Below are 13670 nucleotides of genomic sequence, written 5' to 3'. Positions count from 1 at the left end.
AAAAAGATAAAACTGGAACCAAACTATTTCTATAGCAGTTTATTTGTGGGCGGGGTAATAATAGTTTGCTTTATTTAATTACCCACTACTTAGTTAGAATTCAAAATTTTATAGTTACACTTTTGACACTCAAATATTGGTTAGGTTAAAGCAGGAGGATACATTCTCAAAGTTTCTGACACAACGGCGTCAATAATCTTCATTTCTCGAATAGCATCATTTCCCAATTTTCCCTAAAATGTAGATTAACAGCGTATTCATACATAAGTCTTGTGAATGAGAAACGACTGAATGGGGATTAACAATTCTTAAATAATATATAACTATCCTAGAAATTGAATTATGGGTCACTATTTTAGCTCATTGAAGTTTTTACTCATAAAAGTATTGAAATGTTGATGTTTTTGTGAATTGGAATTATCAACAAAAAATAGAGTTTATTAACTAAATTCAAAACCACTCATGTTCAACAGAAATGTTTGGAATTTTGTAAATCCGTACGCAAATTTCATAAAAACATAAAAAAGGTGTTAAATTTTATAAATAACTAAGCAATATTTCAAAAATAAGTTTTTATTCAATGAAAAATGTTTTAAATTACGCTAGAATAAAGTAAAAAAATATTTTCCCACTACTGCAGAATAGGGACTTAAAAGTTCATATCGAATTCTTGCAGAAAACTTTTTCAGGGTTCCCGCGGGTTTGGAAAAATTTAAGTAGTGGTTATAAATTAGTTTTATTGCTAGACGATATACCACCCCACCACTCACTTTATTAATTTAATATACCACTCTACGATTAAGTGGTTTAGAATCGAAGCTGAAATCGTACCTGCCATTTTTTAAGCATTTGGCATAAAACGTTATTTTTATATTTAAAGTGGTCGTAAATATATATTATTTTTTCTTTTAGCAAATGAAATTTTAATGGGATTTTGATCGCCACTATTCTAAAAAAAAATTAAGCATAGATAATAATATTCATTGCTATCATGGTTGTCATATTTCACAACTCTACTCAAGGGGATTTCCCCATCCAATGATGATTTTCACTTCTAAACTCAAGATTTACTTCTATAAGGACTTGATTTGTTGTAACAACATACTACAACTTCAATGATATTTAGGACCTCCTAGAAAACGACAAAACAGATTCGATGAATCGGTTAGTGGCGCTTGGCGCCAAACGCCGAGACAACCCCAATATCCAGCATCTTGGTTGTCAGTTAAAACCTCTTTAAGTACAACGTATGTTTTTTGCTTATAATTGAAATTTTAATTCCCCTAGGAAAATGTATAATGGAAGGAATGTGAAATTTTCATGCATGTATACTATCTTTGGAAAACAATTTTAGTGGTGCTTACGCAGAAATTAAATTATTCACATTTGATTATTTTTCGTTACCACCTTTTTAAAATTTAATTGGCCCACGGGAACCCCGTTTTTAAATTGCTATAAAATAACGCAGCATTATTTTAACGTTTGTTTAAAGTCGTTACCCCATCATGAATTTTTTTTATGATAGTGACCCATTTTCACTTCTTTAACCCCTTGGGGACGGGTTATTCAGAAAAGTATCGTACAAAATCAGAATCAAGTTGTAATTAAATAAAAAACGGTAACTTAAATATAGTCGTTGCTAATTTGACAGACGTATTTTGCTTGTACTTTAATTATTGTTAGTTTTCTAATCAACAATAATTCAAAGTGTAACTAAATAGTTTTATTTTGAACAAAATATTGGTGAATTAAATAAATCAAACAATTAATTCCCTCCCACAAATGAACTGCTAAAGAAATACTTTGATTACCAGTTTTATATTTTTACCCTGATTGATATGGTTTTATGATGTCCTGTACTTGAGACAGTCGGCACGAAAGGGTTAATGAGAGTAAACGTTCGCAATGACTATTTTCGCTATTTTATAATTTATTGTATGAAAGCAGAGATGCCAACTCGTTCCGGACAGCAAATATATATTTTAAAGTGGTAGTTTATTAATCGTGATTTTTGCTTAAAAAATTCAAATTAGTTGATTTTTATCCACCACTATTTCTAAATAATTAGTAGGCTTATATATGTACTGCTATATCTTTAATAAAGCAAGGCACCCATCAATCAAGATTTTTCAGAAAATCCTCAATTTGTTCTTATTGTGACTCTTAACAAGATATAATACACTTGATTTGCCACTGCCCAAAATTTCCTGCACAGCGTGGCACGGAATTCCAGGACAAAACAGAACACCAGCTATTCTCAAACTTTTTCCTGCAGAAGAATTATCAAAGAAATCATCAAAACTACACTTGAGGACGTGTTAAATCCTCCAGATTCAATTAGCAATGTAACCTAGCTGTCACTCCGTGTCAACTAATTCTATCAACTCATCTTACAATATTTGTTTTAGTCAGACTCTCTGGTTATCCATGACTTTTTGTATTTTAAACTTCTTTGTGATTCTAATATTTTGCTGCAATTAATCATATTCATTCTCTTGTACTTAATTTTAGAGTTAAGATGCATTTTAACTTCTGTGCTTTAGTTTAAAGTTACGTTAAAATTAGGTTCTGTGCATTTTGATTAAGGCGTTTTACTATGCCTTTGTATTTTATGTTGGAAATAATTTCATATTGTACTTTATTATTTATATGTCATTTATACTAGTTGTTAATGTATATTTTGTGTTTTATGTATGTTTTGTATGTAGAATGCATGTTCTACTCTCGTATGCCCTTGAATAGGGCTGGTCGAGATATGAATAAACAATATCTTTCTCACCCACCTTTAATTTCATTATAAAATAGCACATTTCTTGAATAAATAAAGCGTCATTTGCATCAATATATACGAAGGAGGTAGTCGAAATATTTCGGGCTCTTGAAAATTGCACCCCATTCTCAAGACTCACCAGTCGCGAATGAGGAAAACATAAGCTATTTGAAGTAGGTATAACTAACCAGTGAATGAACATTTAAGCTTAGCTTGCCTTTAAGAAAATAATAAAAATTTCAAAATTTGTAATTTTAGCTAAATTACGGTGTCAACATATTTGTTATTAAACTCAAATTATGTAAAACAATTTATATAACTTACATAATACTGTTTTAACCTTTTGATGGTTCAAATAATAAGTAGTAAGATAACCAAGTGAGGGAACAGTTCTTACCAGTGAATAAACACTAAATTTTCCAGTGAATGAATACTTAATTTTGAGATTGTTTGATGCTCGTTAGGAATCCATAGGCCACACAAATGTCTAAAAACAAGATTTTTCTTGGAATTACAACATATAACCACAGTTAACGTGGAAAAGTTTGGCTAAATACAGAAATATTGCTAAATACAGAATTTAAAAAAATTGTTTTTCATTTTTTTCTCACAGTTTAAAAGTCCGTTCTAAATCATGAATGTTTTTCATTGTGTAATCTGAGGATGTTATTATTATAATTAGATCACTTTTTTGTTTACTTGATCACTTTTTTCTTAAGCATTTTTTTTCCCTTTTATCTTTTTAAGTTTTTTTTTTCTCTTCAGCATACTTTCTGCTTAAACTTTTTTTTTCCAGTTCTTTCCGTCTCTTTAAAATTTCGTTATTGTTCTGAAGTTAATGCAATAAAGTAATTTATTTCTTTTTCTTTTGATTTGACATTCCTCTTTTTTCCAAATTTTTGGCCAATGAAAATGTATCTTCAAAATTTCTTTTGGTTTTCCAGTACAATTTTTAGAATTCCTGACTGGATAATAAATAAGAGGAAGGAGTTTCGAAGTTTGAGTAAAATCCATCTCTCACTGACTTATGTATAGTGGGTCTTCTGCAGTACTTACCATTTACTTATGGAACCAATTGTTTACTGAACCAATTGCTTTTGCAACTAACAATGCCTCAAGAGGACTTATCTCAAAATCAGTTTTCAAGATACTTTCATTATCAATGCTAGTTGTATCAGCTTCAGTACCAAAATTTTATTAACTAAATGTTCTTTTTGAAATAAATTCTTCAATATTGAGAAAAGCACAGGCTATTGGATATTTGGGAGATTAAACTTTTCTGCCAATGTTCCTTTAAAAATTTGCAACATGACTTGTGTGAGATTTCCTTCTTAAGATTCTGAAGAAAGAGTGCATCGTTACTCTCGAAGTATGTGTTTGGTTGATAAGCTGTCTTGCTCATTAACTCTTTGTGTTTGTGTTGCATGCATTTTTTAAAGTCAACGTTTTCTAAATCGAATGGAAAAATACCACATTTCATAAAAGCATTTTAACTTCATCAGTTGATGCTTCAAAATCTTATATAAAAATGAATGTATAATTCTCCACACATTATTTTATAATTATTCTGTTTTCAAGATCTAACAGGAGATTTCCATGAATTAGGTAGAACGCTAAACCAGAGAATTTGCTTTGATGAACAAAACTTGCTCAGTTTCAAATGGATACGAGATTTATACCTATCCGGAAGAAGCAAAATAGGGAACTTGATAGCATTTTCAATTAGCCACGGGTAGAAACATTTGCAATATATTTGTAAAATGTTGCTGCCGTCATCGTTTCACTTCATGAACCGCTTTTTCCAATGAAATATATAGCTGGAACTGATTCTGTAATACCTCTAAGAATTCTTCAGTAAGGAAAAACTACCAATGGAGGTACTTCTTTTTTTTTTTTTTCCTTGGTACTAACGAATATAAATACTTAAAATTTTTAGGGGCCAAGGATTTTTCATGTTTAAGGGCAGTATTCCACTCCCGTTTCGTTCGTATTGTAAATGCAATCACTTTCTAAAAGAATGTCAGGGCTTATTCCCTCCTAAAGATTCCTCAAGAAGTTCTTTAAACCAGTCTTTCGAATATTATTTTCTCTAAGTCAAGTTTTGCCTTTTGAAATTATCTTCGCATTGCACTGAGTTATCGGTGGATGTCGTCTTAAAAAAAACATTTTTCACCTGGATGATTGTCTTTAAATGGATTTTTCCTATCAGTTTCCGTCATGACGTTAAAGACTGCAATAGGATAATAATTTAGCTAGTTATTGGCACAAAAGCCGACAAAGAAATTTTTTATTCAAGCTAAGGTGTTTCAATTCTATTATATAATTTAAGGTGTCCGCTATATCGCAGAACTATTAACTATCCATGTAAAATCATATCTCACACCTACGGTTTATTCACTGGGAAATCTAGGAAGACGAGTGAAGAAACGCACCTGCTCCTTCACGGGTAAGAGGCTGTTTTTTGTATTTTCAACATAATTTTGATGCATAATATGACTAAAGGTACAAGAAAATTATTTTTTTTCTTTTATTTTCATTAACTTTAAAAAATCCCAGTAAAGGAACACTTGTTCATACATCGGATTTTCATCGTTTGGCAATCCAGTTAATAAACATCCCTAATCTCAGTACTTGCTTATGTTATGATGCTTAAAATAAATAAAGCGTAACTTCAATAACCATATTTCGAATTCTCTTTTTCACAATGTGAAAAAAAGTATTATTATATGCAATTAATTGTACTTTAAACGGATAACCACAAGCACTAACCTTATAATTTTGTCAAAGAAACAAGGCGTTGAACAGATACTAACAAATTCAAAAACTTTTCCAGAGAAGACTCTTTGACCAAGTAACTCAATGAATTGTTAGATGACTTCCTATAGTTAGGTAGTAAGCTACTGTTACCAATCAATCTAAATAAAAACATTTAAAATCTTATTTTAAAAAAAATATCTATGAAATGTTCCTTCACTGGGGTGTGTTCCTTCACTCGTTGGTTTACCCTAGAACACATAAATTAACCACCTAAAAATAGGAAAATAAAAATAAAAAATTTAAAAAAATGAAAAAGCAGCTAAGGAACCACAACTATATATGTGTGTTACAGTGAATAACCGAAATCAAGAGAATGTCGAATTTCACCGGTGAATGTCAACTATCACATAGTCGATTCGGTGAATGTCCGAAATATTTATATCCGATTTGATATAAATTAATTCGTTGATGTTATTCTATTTATTCGATATTAGAATATCTACTGAAAATAAATTGGGAGAAACATCACAGTTCGCAGTACCGGTTAAATGCATACTGGGCAGTGCCACTTGAACTTAAAAAATACATAGGGCATACCGGGCAAATGTATACCAAGCAGTGGCACTGAACCTTTAAAAAAAATCAGTGTAGGGTATACCAGGCAAATATTTAAAAGGCAGTGGCACTAAACTGGAATTAGTATATATTTTGTACATTTACCACAGCGACTATGTGATAGTCAACATTCACAAGAGAAAGTCAAGATCATGTATGGCAGTACTTTTACTTTCTTACTTGTACCGCCTGTACAAGTAAACAGTACGTACTTTTACTTGTACTTCGTTACTTTTTAAATTTAGTACTTTGACTTGTACTTTCGTTACTTTTTTAGGGAAAAAGTACAAGTATTTGTAACGGAAATGTCGAATGAAATCGTTACTATTTTCTAAAATTTGGTAAACTTTCTAAAAAAATAAATAAAGAAAAAAAAATTTTAATTAAAAAAATGCTTATGCATTTTTAATTTATAAAATTAATGTGCAATATATATGCATTCACAGCAAACTTTGCATTCAAATACCTTGACATTTTAAAATTGTCATTCCTGAAAGGGAAAAGACGGCTCTTTTGATCTTTTTTTTTACTGCAACTATCATTGTAAGTGGAGTGTTCTCCAGAATTGTGTGTCCAGAACAGTCATTATTCATCTCCTGAAAATTGCCTGTGATAAAGGATGACATGAATAGCAAAGGTTTTAAATACCAGTGGTTCTCATCTCCAGAAAAAGTTTCAGAATGGTAAAAAGTGCGCTTTGAAATTCTGTAAACCAAGTATAATGAATGTATACGATTTTAAGAAAAATAATTAATCCAACCTTCAAATGTGTGAAGGCTTTAATTATTCTGACATCCGTGAACAGACTATTTTAACACCTGAATCATATCTTGACACATGAATCCTTATCTTTGTGACAATCTGAATGTGAATGATAGTTACGGTGGCATGCTTCTACGTACACTAAAACGTCCTTCTTTGTTAAATTTTGAAGTTTCAAGCTGAAATGTTTGATGAAATTCTAAGAAATAATCTTCAATGCTACCATTAAGTTTTGGGGGGGTTGGAATGAACAAATGTCCATATGAATACTGTTATCACAGCATGGGATGAATTTTTTTTTTTTTTTTTTTTTTTTTTAAGTCGACATGCTTTTTTTCCTCTCTGAAAATAGTTTTGTTTGAATAACAAATGAACTGTATCTTTGATGTCTTATTGACACAAAGATACTTTGATTTATTTTGGTTTTTGCTACTCCTCCAAAAAATAACCATAAAGTAGAAAAGAAAAAAACGTTTTTTTTTTCCTTTTTATTCGTGGAGACCTGGACTAATGTGCATAGATTGAGATTCCTCATTTATGAAACTTTGCTTTAAGACTTCAGCATTAGCCATTGTTTCAATTAAAACTGTAGACTGTTCTGTTTCAACTTATACTGCACATTCAATTATTTTTTACTAGCTCAAAGATCACAAAGCTATCTGAAACCCCGTGTTTGCTTTGTTTATATTTGTGCTTTTAAAACGCCTTTCTATAGAGTAAAACAATTTTAAATCAATGGTAATTTAAATAAATAAAAATAATAAACTAAAAATTAAAATCAACAGACAAAATTTCTTTTTCATGCAAATCCATAAAAAGTTTGATATTAAATTTATATTTGATTTTAAAATTATATTATCCGATTATATTATAAAATTATATTATAGGATTATGTTATAATATTATATTATAATATTATTTCGAATTTAAAAATAAATTAATGTCCATAACTTTCAAAACTAAAAATAATTAAATAAATAACATCAATTTTGCGAAAACATTAAAGAACATAAGAATATTATTCAATAAAATTTTAGGTTGCTTTGAATTTTCGATTTCCTAGAAATGCACTTTTAAATCATTACTTTTTTTGTTTCGTACTTGTACTTTTACTTGTACTTTTTACTCGCTACTTTTTAAAATAAGAACTTTTTACTCGTTACTTTTTTCAAAAATACATGTACTTTTACTCGTTACTTTTTAAAAGTAACGTTGCCATATATGGTCAAGAACCATCGAGCTGGGGAAACATGAGTGTTTGGAGTGCCGGTTAAATGCATACTTGGCAGTGGCACATGACCTTAAAAAAACATTGATGTAAGGCACACAGAGCAAATGCATACCGGGGAGTGGCACTGAATATTAAAAAAACATTGATCTAGGGCATACCGGGCAAATGTATACTGGGCAATGGAAGTTTACTAGATTTAGTATATATTTCGGACATTTACCAACGCAACTATGTGATTGTCAACATTCACGTGTGGAAGTCAACAACCACCAGTGTTATATATACGTATGTGTACTTTACGTACCACCAGTGTTATATATATATATATATATATATATATATATATATATATATATCATGAATTAAATCAGGATTGTATTATCATAAAAGAATGATCACAATTCATTAGTACTAGCTGAAATTTATATCTTGATGCAACGAGTGGGATCCAATTCTGTTTTCTTTTCTTTAATATAAATGGCATAAAATTTAATAATCACTATATGATAGTAATAATAACTATATTTAACCGATAATAGCCCCAAGAGATTCATTGCTCGGTATTCCTTACTCTCGTTTTCGGGATTCCTATAAGCTGACACTTTTTCTAAACGGTTAATCATTATTGATAACCAAATAAAAAATTTTTTTTAAATATTTATTGATTGAGTAAAGAATTTTTTTTTCCTGGAGCTGTCAACTCAGTGAAAATGTTTAAATAGTAAAATATAGAAAGAGAGGAAAAAAACTAGACTCTGTTCCTTTCTCATGATTTACATCAGGGAAAATAATGCAATCTTACTAGTTATTTCGGCAGGACATTTGCAATTATAAACAATGTCTACATTGCCATATTTCGAACAATCCAAAAGAGATTCAGATTTTGTATGCAATACCGAAATGTTGTTACTTTATATAAACGTTGTTGAGTAGCAGATACAATTATTGAGTTTACGGCAATCAATGTTTAACTCCGTAGCCTTGTAATTTTGAACCCAGTCCAGAAGACAAGGGAAATCCTGGATCAGGTATTGGGAGAAATTTGCTTTCGTGGAGAACTTTTGATCAAACTAACTCGCATTTGCGTTACATGGAGAGGAAAACAACCCACGGTTAGCCTAGTGACAAAGGGACTTTAAACCATGATTCGTCTATCACTGAGGATATTTAACGTCATCACTGTGGTTGGTGCGATCCAGGAGCGAAATTCGTATCGACTAGCCATTACTGGGACTCTTGTCACTTCATTGAAAAGTTAGAGCGCTATCCTCTGAGCCACCATGGCTTGCAATACCGACATTGTCGATAACACTTACACAAGATAGAAAATCATGCTATGGAGTTATCAATAGTTTTTAATATTAAGGATATATGTTAATAATATTATGTTAATTTTTTGATGCTGTCTCTGATTTATCACTAAAAAAATTGCAAAACACATAAAATTTTATCCTTATAAAATTTTTTCGTGTCAAGTGCTTAGTATGCTCTGAAACGTTTTTGTTCACACTTATATTATTATTCTCTCACAAATGTATTGTTAATGGTTAAATGATATAGTTAATTGATATATGCTTACAAATATATTGATAACAAAACGGTTACCATTCTTATATTTACATGCTTTTTGTTGAAATTTACATTATATTATAGAAATTGAAAACGAAATTTGTTTACCTACCGCCCCAAAATAATAATTATAATTAATATATATTTTAATCTTCTGAATATTGCGGAGGAGACTCGATCATTGGATATCAACCAGCAAACACGTTCTTTCGCAATGTCTAATTTAAGATTTGGACGAGGAGGAAAGCGGCTTTCGCCGTCGACCTCACAGCGCCCAGCCCAACTAACTGATGAAGAGTATGAAGCTCGTAGCAGTGATCCTACTTGGCTAGCGGGGTATGAGGCATACCTATCAGTGAAAGACATCTTCGCCGACTCTACGCCAACGAAAACCACGGAGCCAAGTACAAGCCCTGCAGAACAACCGATAGAAGAGCCTTCACCCGAAGTAACCAGTGTTCCTCCAAAAAAGAAGAAGAAGCAATCAAAGAAAAAGCCTTCTCCGATGGATATTCCAAACTCACTACCAACGGACTCCTAGCCTGTAACTCCGCCCACCCAGGAGTCAATCAGAGATGAGAAGAAAGTGGAAAACTCAATTTACTTGCCGGCAAGGATTCGAAAAGTACTGAGGGGACTATCGATTGATTCTTCATGCATGGACATTCAAGCGCAGCTGGAACTCCAAAAATTTGAGATATTAAGTGTTGTGCAAATGAAGAAGAGAGAGGGGGAGGGACTTAGGCCCCTCCCACTTTTCATCGTGACTTTACCCAATACTGCATCCAACCTTCCTATAGTGAAAATTACTACTCTCCTTGGATTTGATATTAAAGTTGAAAAGCTACATGGAGGAAGAGGACCGAAACAATGTTTCAAGTGCCAGAAGTTCGGACATCTGCAGCGAACGTGTGAAAATCAACCAGCCTGTATGAAATGCGGAGGGCCGCATTTCACCTTTCAATGCACCAAAGAGTCTAGCATTCCAGCCAAATGTGCAAATTGCTCCGGAGAGCACCCATCCACCTATTACAAGTGCCCAGAGAGACTTGCCAACTCCAAAATGCCCAAACAACCCAGAAACAAAGCAGCTAGATTGCTTTACGCAATAAAGGAAATTAAGGACTTAATCAAAGATCGGGAAGTTCGAGCGCTGCTCGAAGACCTCCTAAGCTCCTCCCACTAGTTACTGCCTCGACCAATGAGGATGCAGCCAGTGCCATGGCCTGTTCACTTCGAGAATTCTTTATATTCTCAAACTTTTTTCTCTTTTTCTTCTCTCTTCCCTTTCTTAGGCAATCCCAGATGCAATCAGCTCAGATCCAAGCAACTCATATGGAGAGGTAAAAGGCCCCTACGGGGCCTAAAGGCCTTGAGCAACTACATATGATGATGATGATGATTGCGGAGGAGCTATATTTAATATAAGATTTAAATAATGCATCCGCCAGTGAAAACTTCAGCTGGAAGATGTAATGAGTACAATATGAGAGTTTATTCTTAATCAGCAAATAATCCTGCTCTGAAATCGTATTATCGTTTAGATTTCTTTACCATTAAATGTGGACACTTTTTAGTGAGAACGCGTTTTTAATGCAAATAAAGCCTTTATTTGATTTGTGCATGTAGAATATCATAGATAAACCACAGTTTGAATGAATTAAATCATTTATTTTGAGTAACATATATATTGCAAATATATATGAAGCCGTGAGGGATCAGTGGTTTGCTGACATTTCGAAGATATGCGGTTCAATTCTCAGCGGAGGCTTTTCACAATGACAGTTGACCACTAAGGAGACATTGTGGACCGTCAATCTCTTCGTCCTGATATTTTTGCAGGAATGCTTTTTTTTTACCAATATATGATATCTGACTTTTTATAGCTTTGTATAGAATGCCTATAATTGAGCGACAAAGTTCCAAATCATTATCATGATTTTAGTTCCAGGTGATATTTTATGTAATATCACTTGGAACAATAATGACAAACCTAATGACAATCCAGCAAACGCTGGAAGTAAAATTCCTATTGAAATGGAACCCCGAATTAGGTAAGATCAACTACTTGTATATAAATGCAACAATAAATATGTTTCCCAATGTAATTATTATGGTTGTGCTAAATTGAAAAGAATTAGTTTCAACGGAAAATATTCTGGCCGCAAGGGATTGCTCCCAATTTTGCAAGGATAATAAATGAAGGTGAATTTGTACCTTTCAATGCGAATGTATGAGATGTACAGTTTCGTTTTGTTGAGTAGTTTCTTTATAAGTTTAAACATGTATGCACATGCTTTTTTCCGCTATATATGTTCTTTAAGCTACAACATTACCATTGAGTCAAATACTGTACATACATTCTGTAAAATGAGGCTCGTGCTTTCGTGAATATAACCTTATTGTCGACCTTATACTTGCCTCGAAATACTGTATAAGTTGCAGAAGAGTCGTTAATTCTCGTTTCTTCCACAAGAGTATGAATAGTTGAAATCAGTTTGAATATGAGAGCATGAAATGACAATTTGGTTTTAAACAATAACTCAAGAGCAAAGTGGCATTTCATACTTTTATACAAAACAGCAAAATTATCTTTAAATTAAAAATTAAAAAAAGCACTTTAAAATAAGTATAAATTTAGATAAGTTAAAAACTATAAGTTTGAAATAAAAAGCATGGTGGTATTTCAAACTTTTATACAAAGAAAAAAAAAGCGAAATTATCTTTAAATTTAAAAAGCAAAACATGGTAATATTAGCACATATTTTCATAAGTTAAAAACTATAATAATATATAAGTTTGAACTGTAATTCAAAAGTAATGTGGCATTTCATACTTTTATTTAAAAAAAAAACAACGGGATTATATTTAAATTTAAAAACAAAACATGGTAAAATTAGCACAAATTTAGATAAGTTAAAAACTATTATAATATATAAATTTGAAAACAAATCAAGGTAGCATTTCATACTTTAAAAAAAAAAAAAGAAATTATCTTTAAATTTCAAAACTAAACATGGTAAAATTAACACAAATTTTCATAAGTTAAAAAAATATATTTGAAATTTAGAACCTACACTTGTATTTCAACTGTTCAAGCACCTCACTGTTTATTACGAATCTATGTTGATCTTTTTCGTCTTTTTCTTCCAACAGCAAGATTCCTTTCCTTTTCTCTGGTTTTTGTTCTTCAACGGCATCCATCAGACTTTGCAAAAAATCATCGTATCTCTAACGTAAAAGCAGCAGGCGAATTAAGCATAACTTTCAAAATTTAGGATAATCAAATTCTGGAAGAATTTGATTATAACTGTGATAACTATTTCATGAGAAGTAATAATAAAGTCTTTATTTTTTAAGGCTTTATTTTCATGTCAATGTTGTTTATTTTGTACTCTTTGAGTAGAAATGTTTTTTTAGTGGTAGTAAATTTTATTCTTTAATGTCTGATTCTTTGTTGAGTAATTTCGATATAAAGTTATACTCCCCACCACTATAAGTAAATGATTCAAGAGCCCATATAAAAGATCACCTCTAGCTCAGTTTCTGGTGTAAAGTCGTTAGAAATGTTATCAAATTAACTAGTATCCTGAAAGATTTAATTTTGAAGTGTCTGTCAGTCTATAAAATATTTTGGTAAAAAAGGTTGTAGTTGAATGAGAAACATTTTTACAGTATCTATAATCAGGATGAAAAGAAAAAGTGGTATCAGAGCTACAAGATCTACCGGAATAAGATCAATTCCCTGCATAATAAAAAAGGGCAGGGATTGAATTATGTAAACTTCTCAATGTAAAATATAGTGGATGTACAGGCACGCTTTAATTTCTTTTTAAGATTTCCTCCTTTTAGATGGTTTGATTGCTATTTCCCTTTACTGCTTTCACAAGGGCATATTTAGTATGTTATTTCATTTTTTATGGGTTTTGGTTTTTCTCCTTCTCTGTTGATCCTTTAAGTTATTTC

The sequence above is a fragment of the Parasteatoda tepidariorum genome, chromosome 5 (assembly GCF_982258835.1).
Source record: "Parasteatoda tepidariorum strain Cologne lab strain chromosome 5, Ptep-v5.0, whole genome shotgun sequence".
NCBI classification, from domain to species: domain Eukaryota; kingdom Metazoa; phylum Arthropoda; class Arachnida; order Araneae; family Theridiidae; genus Parasteatoda; species Parasteatoda tepidariorum.
The sequence above is the reverse complement of the archived record's forward strand: the minus strand, read 5'-3'. Positions refer to the sequence as shown.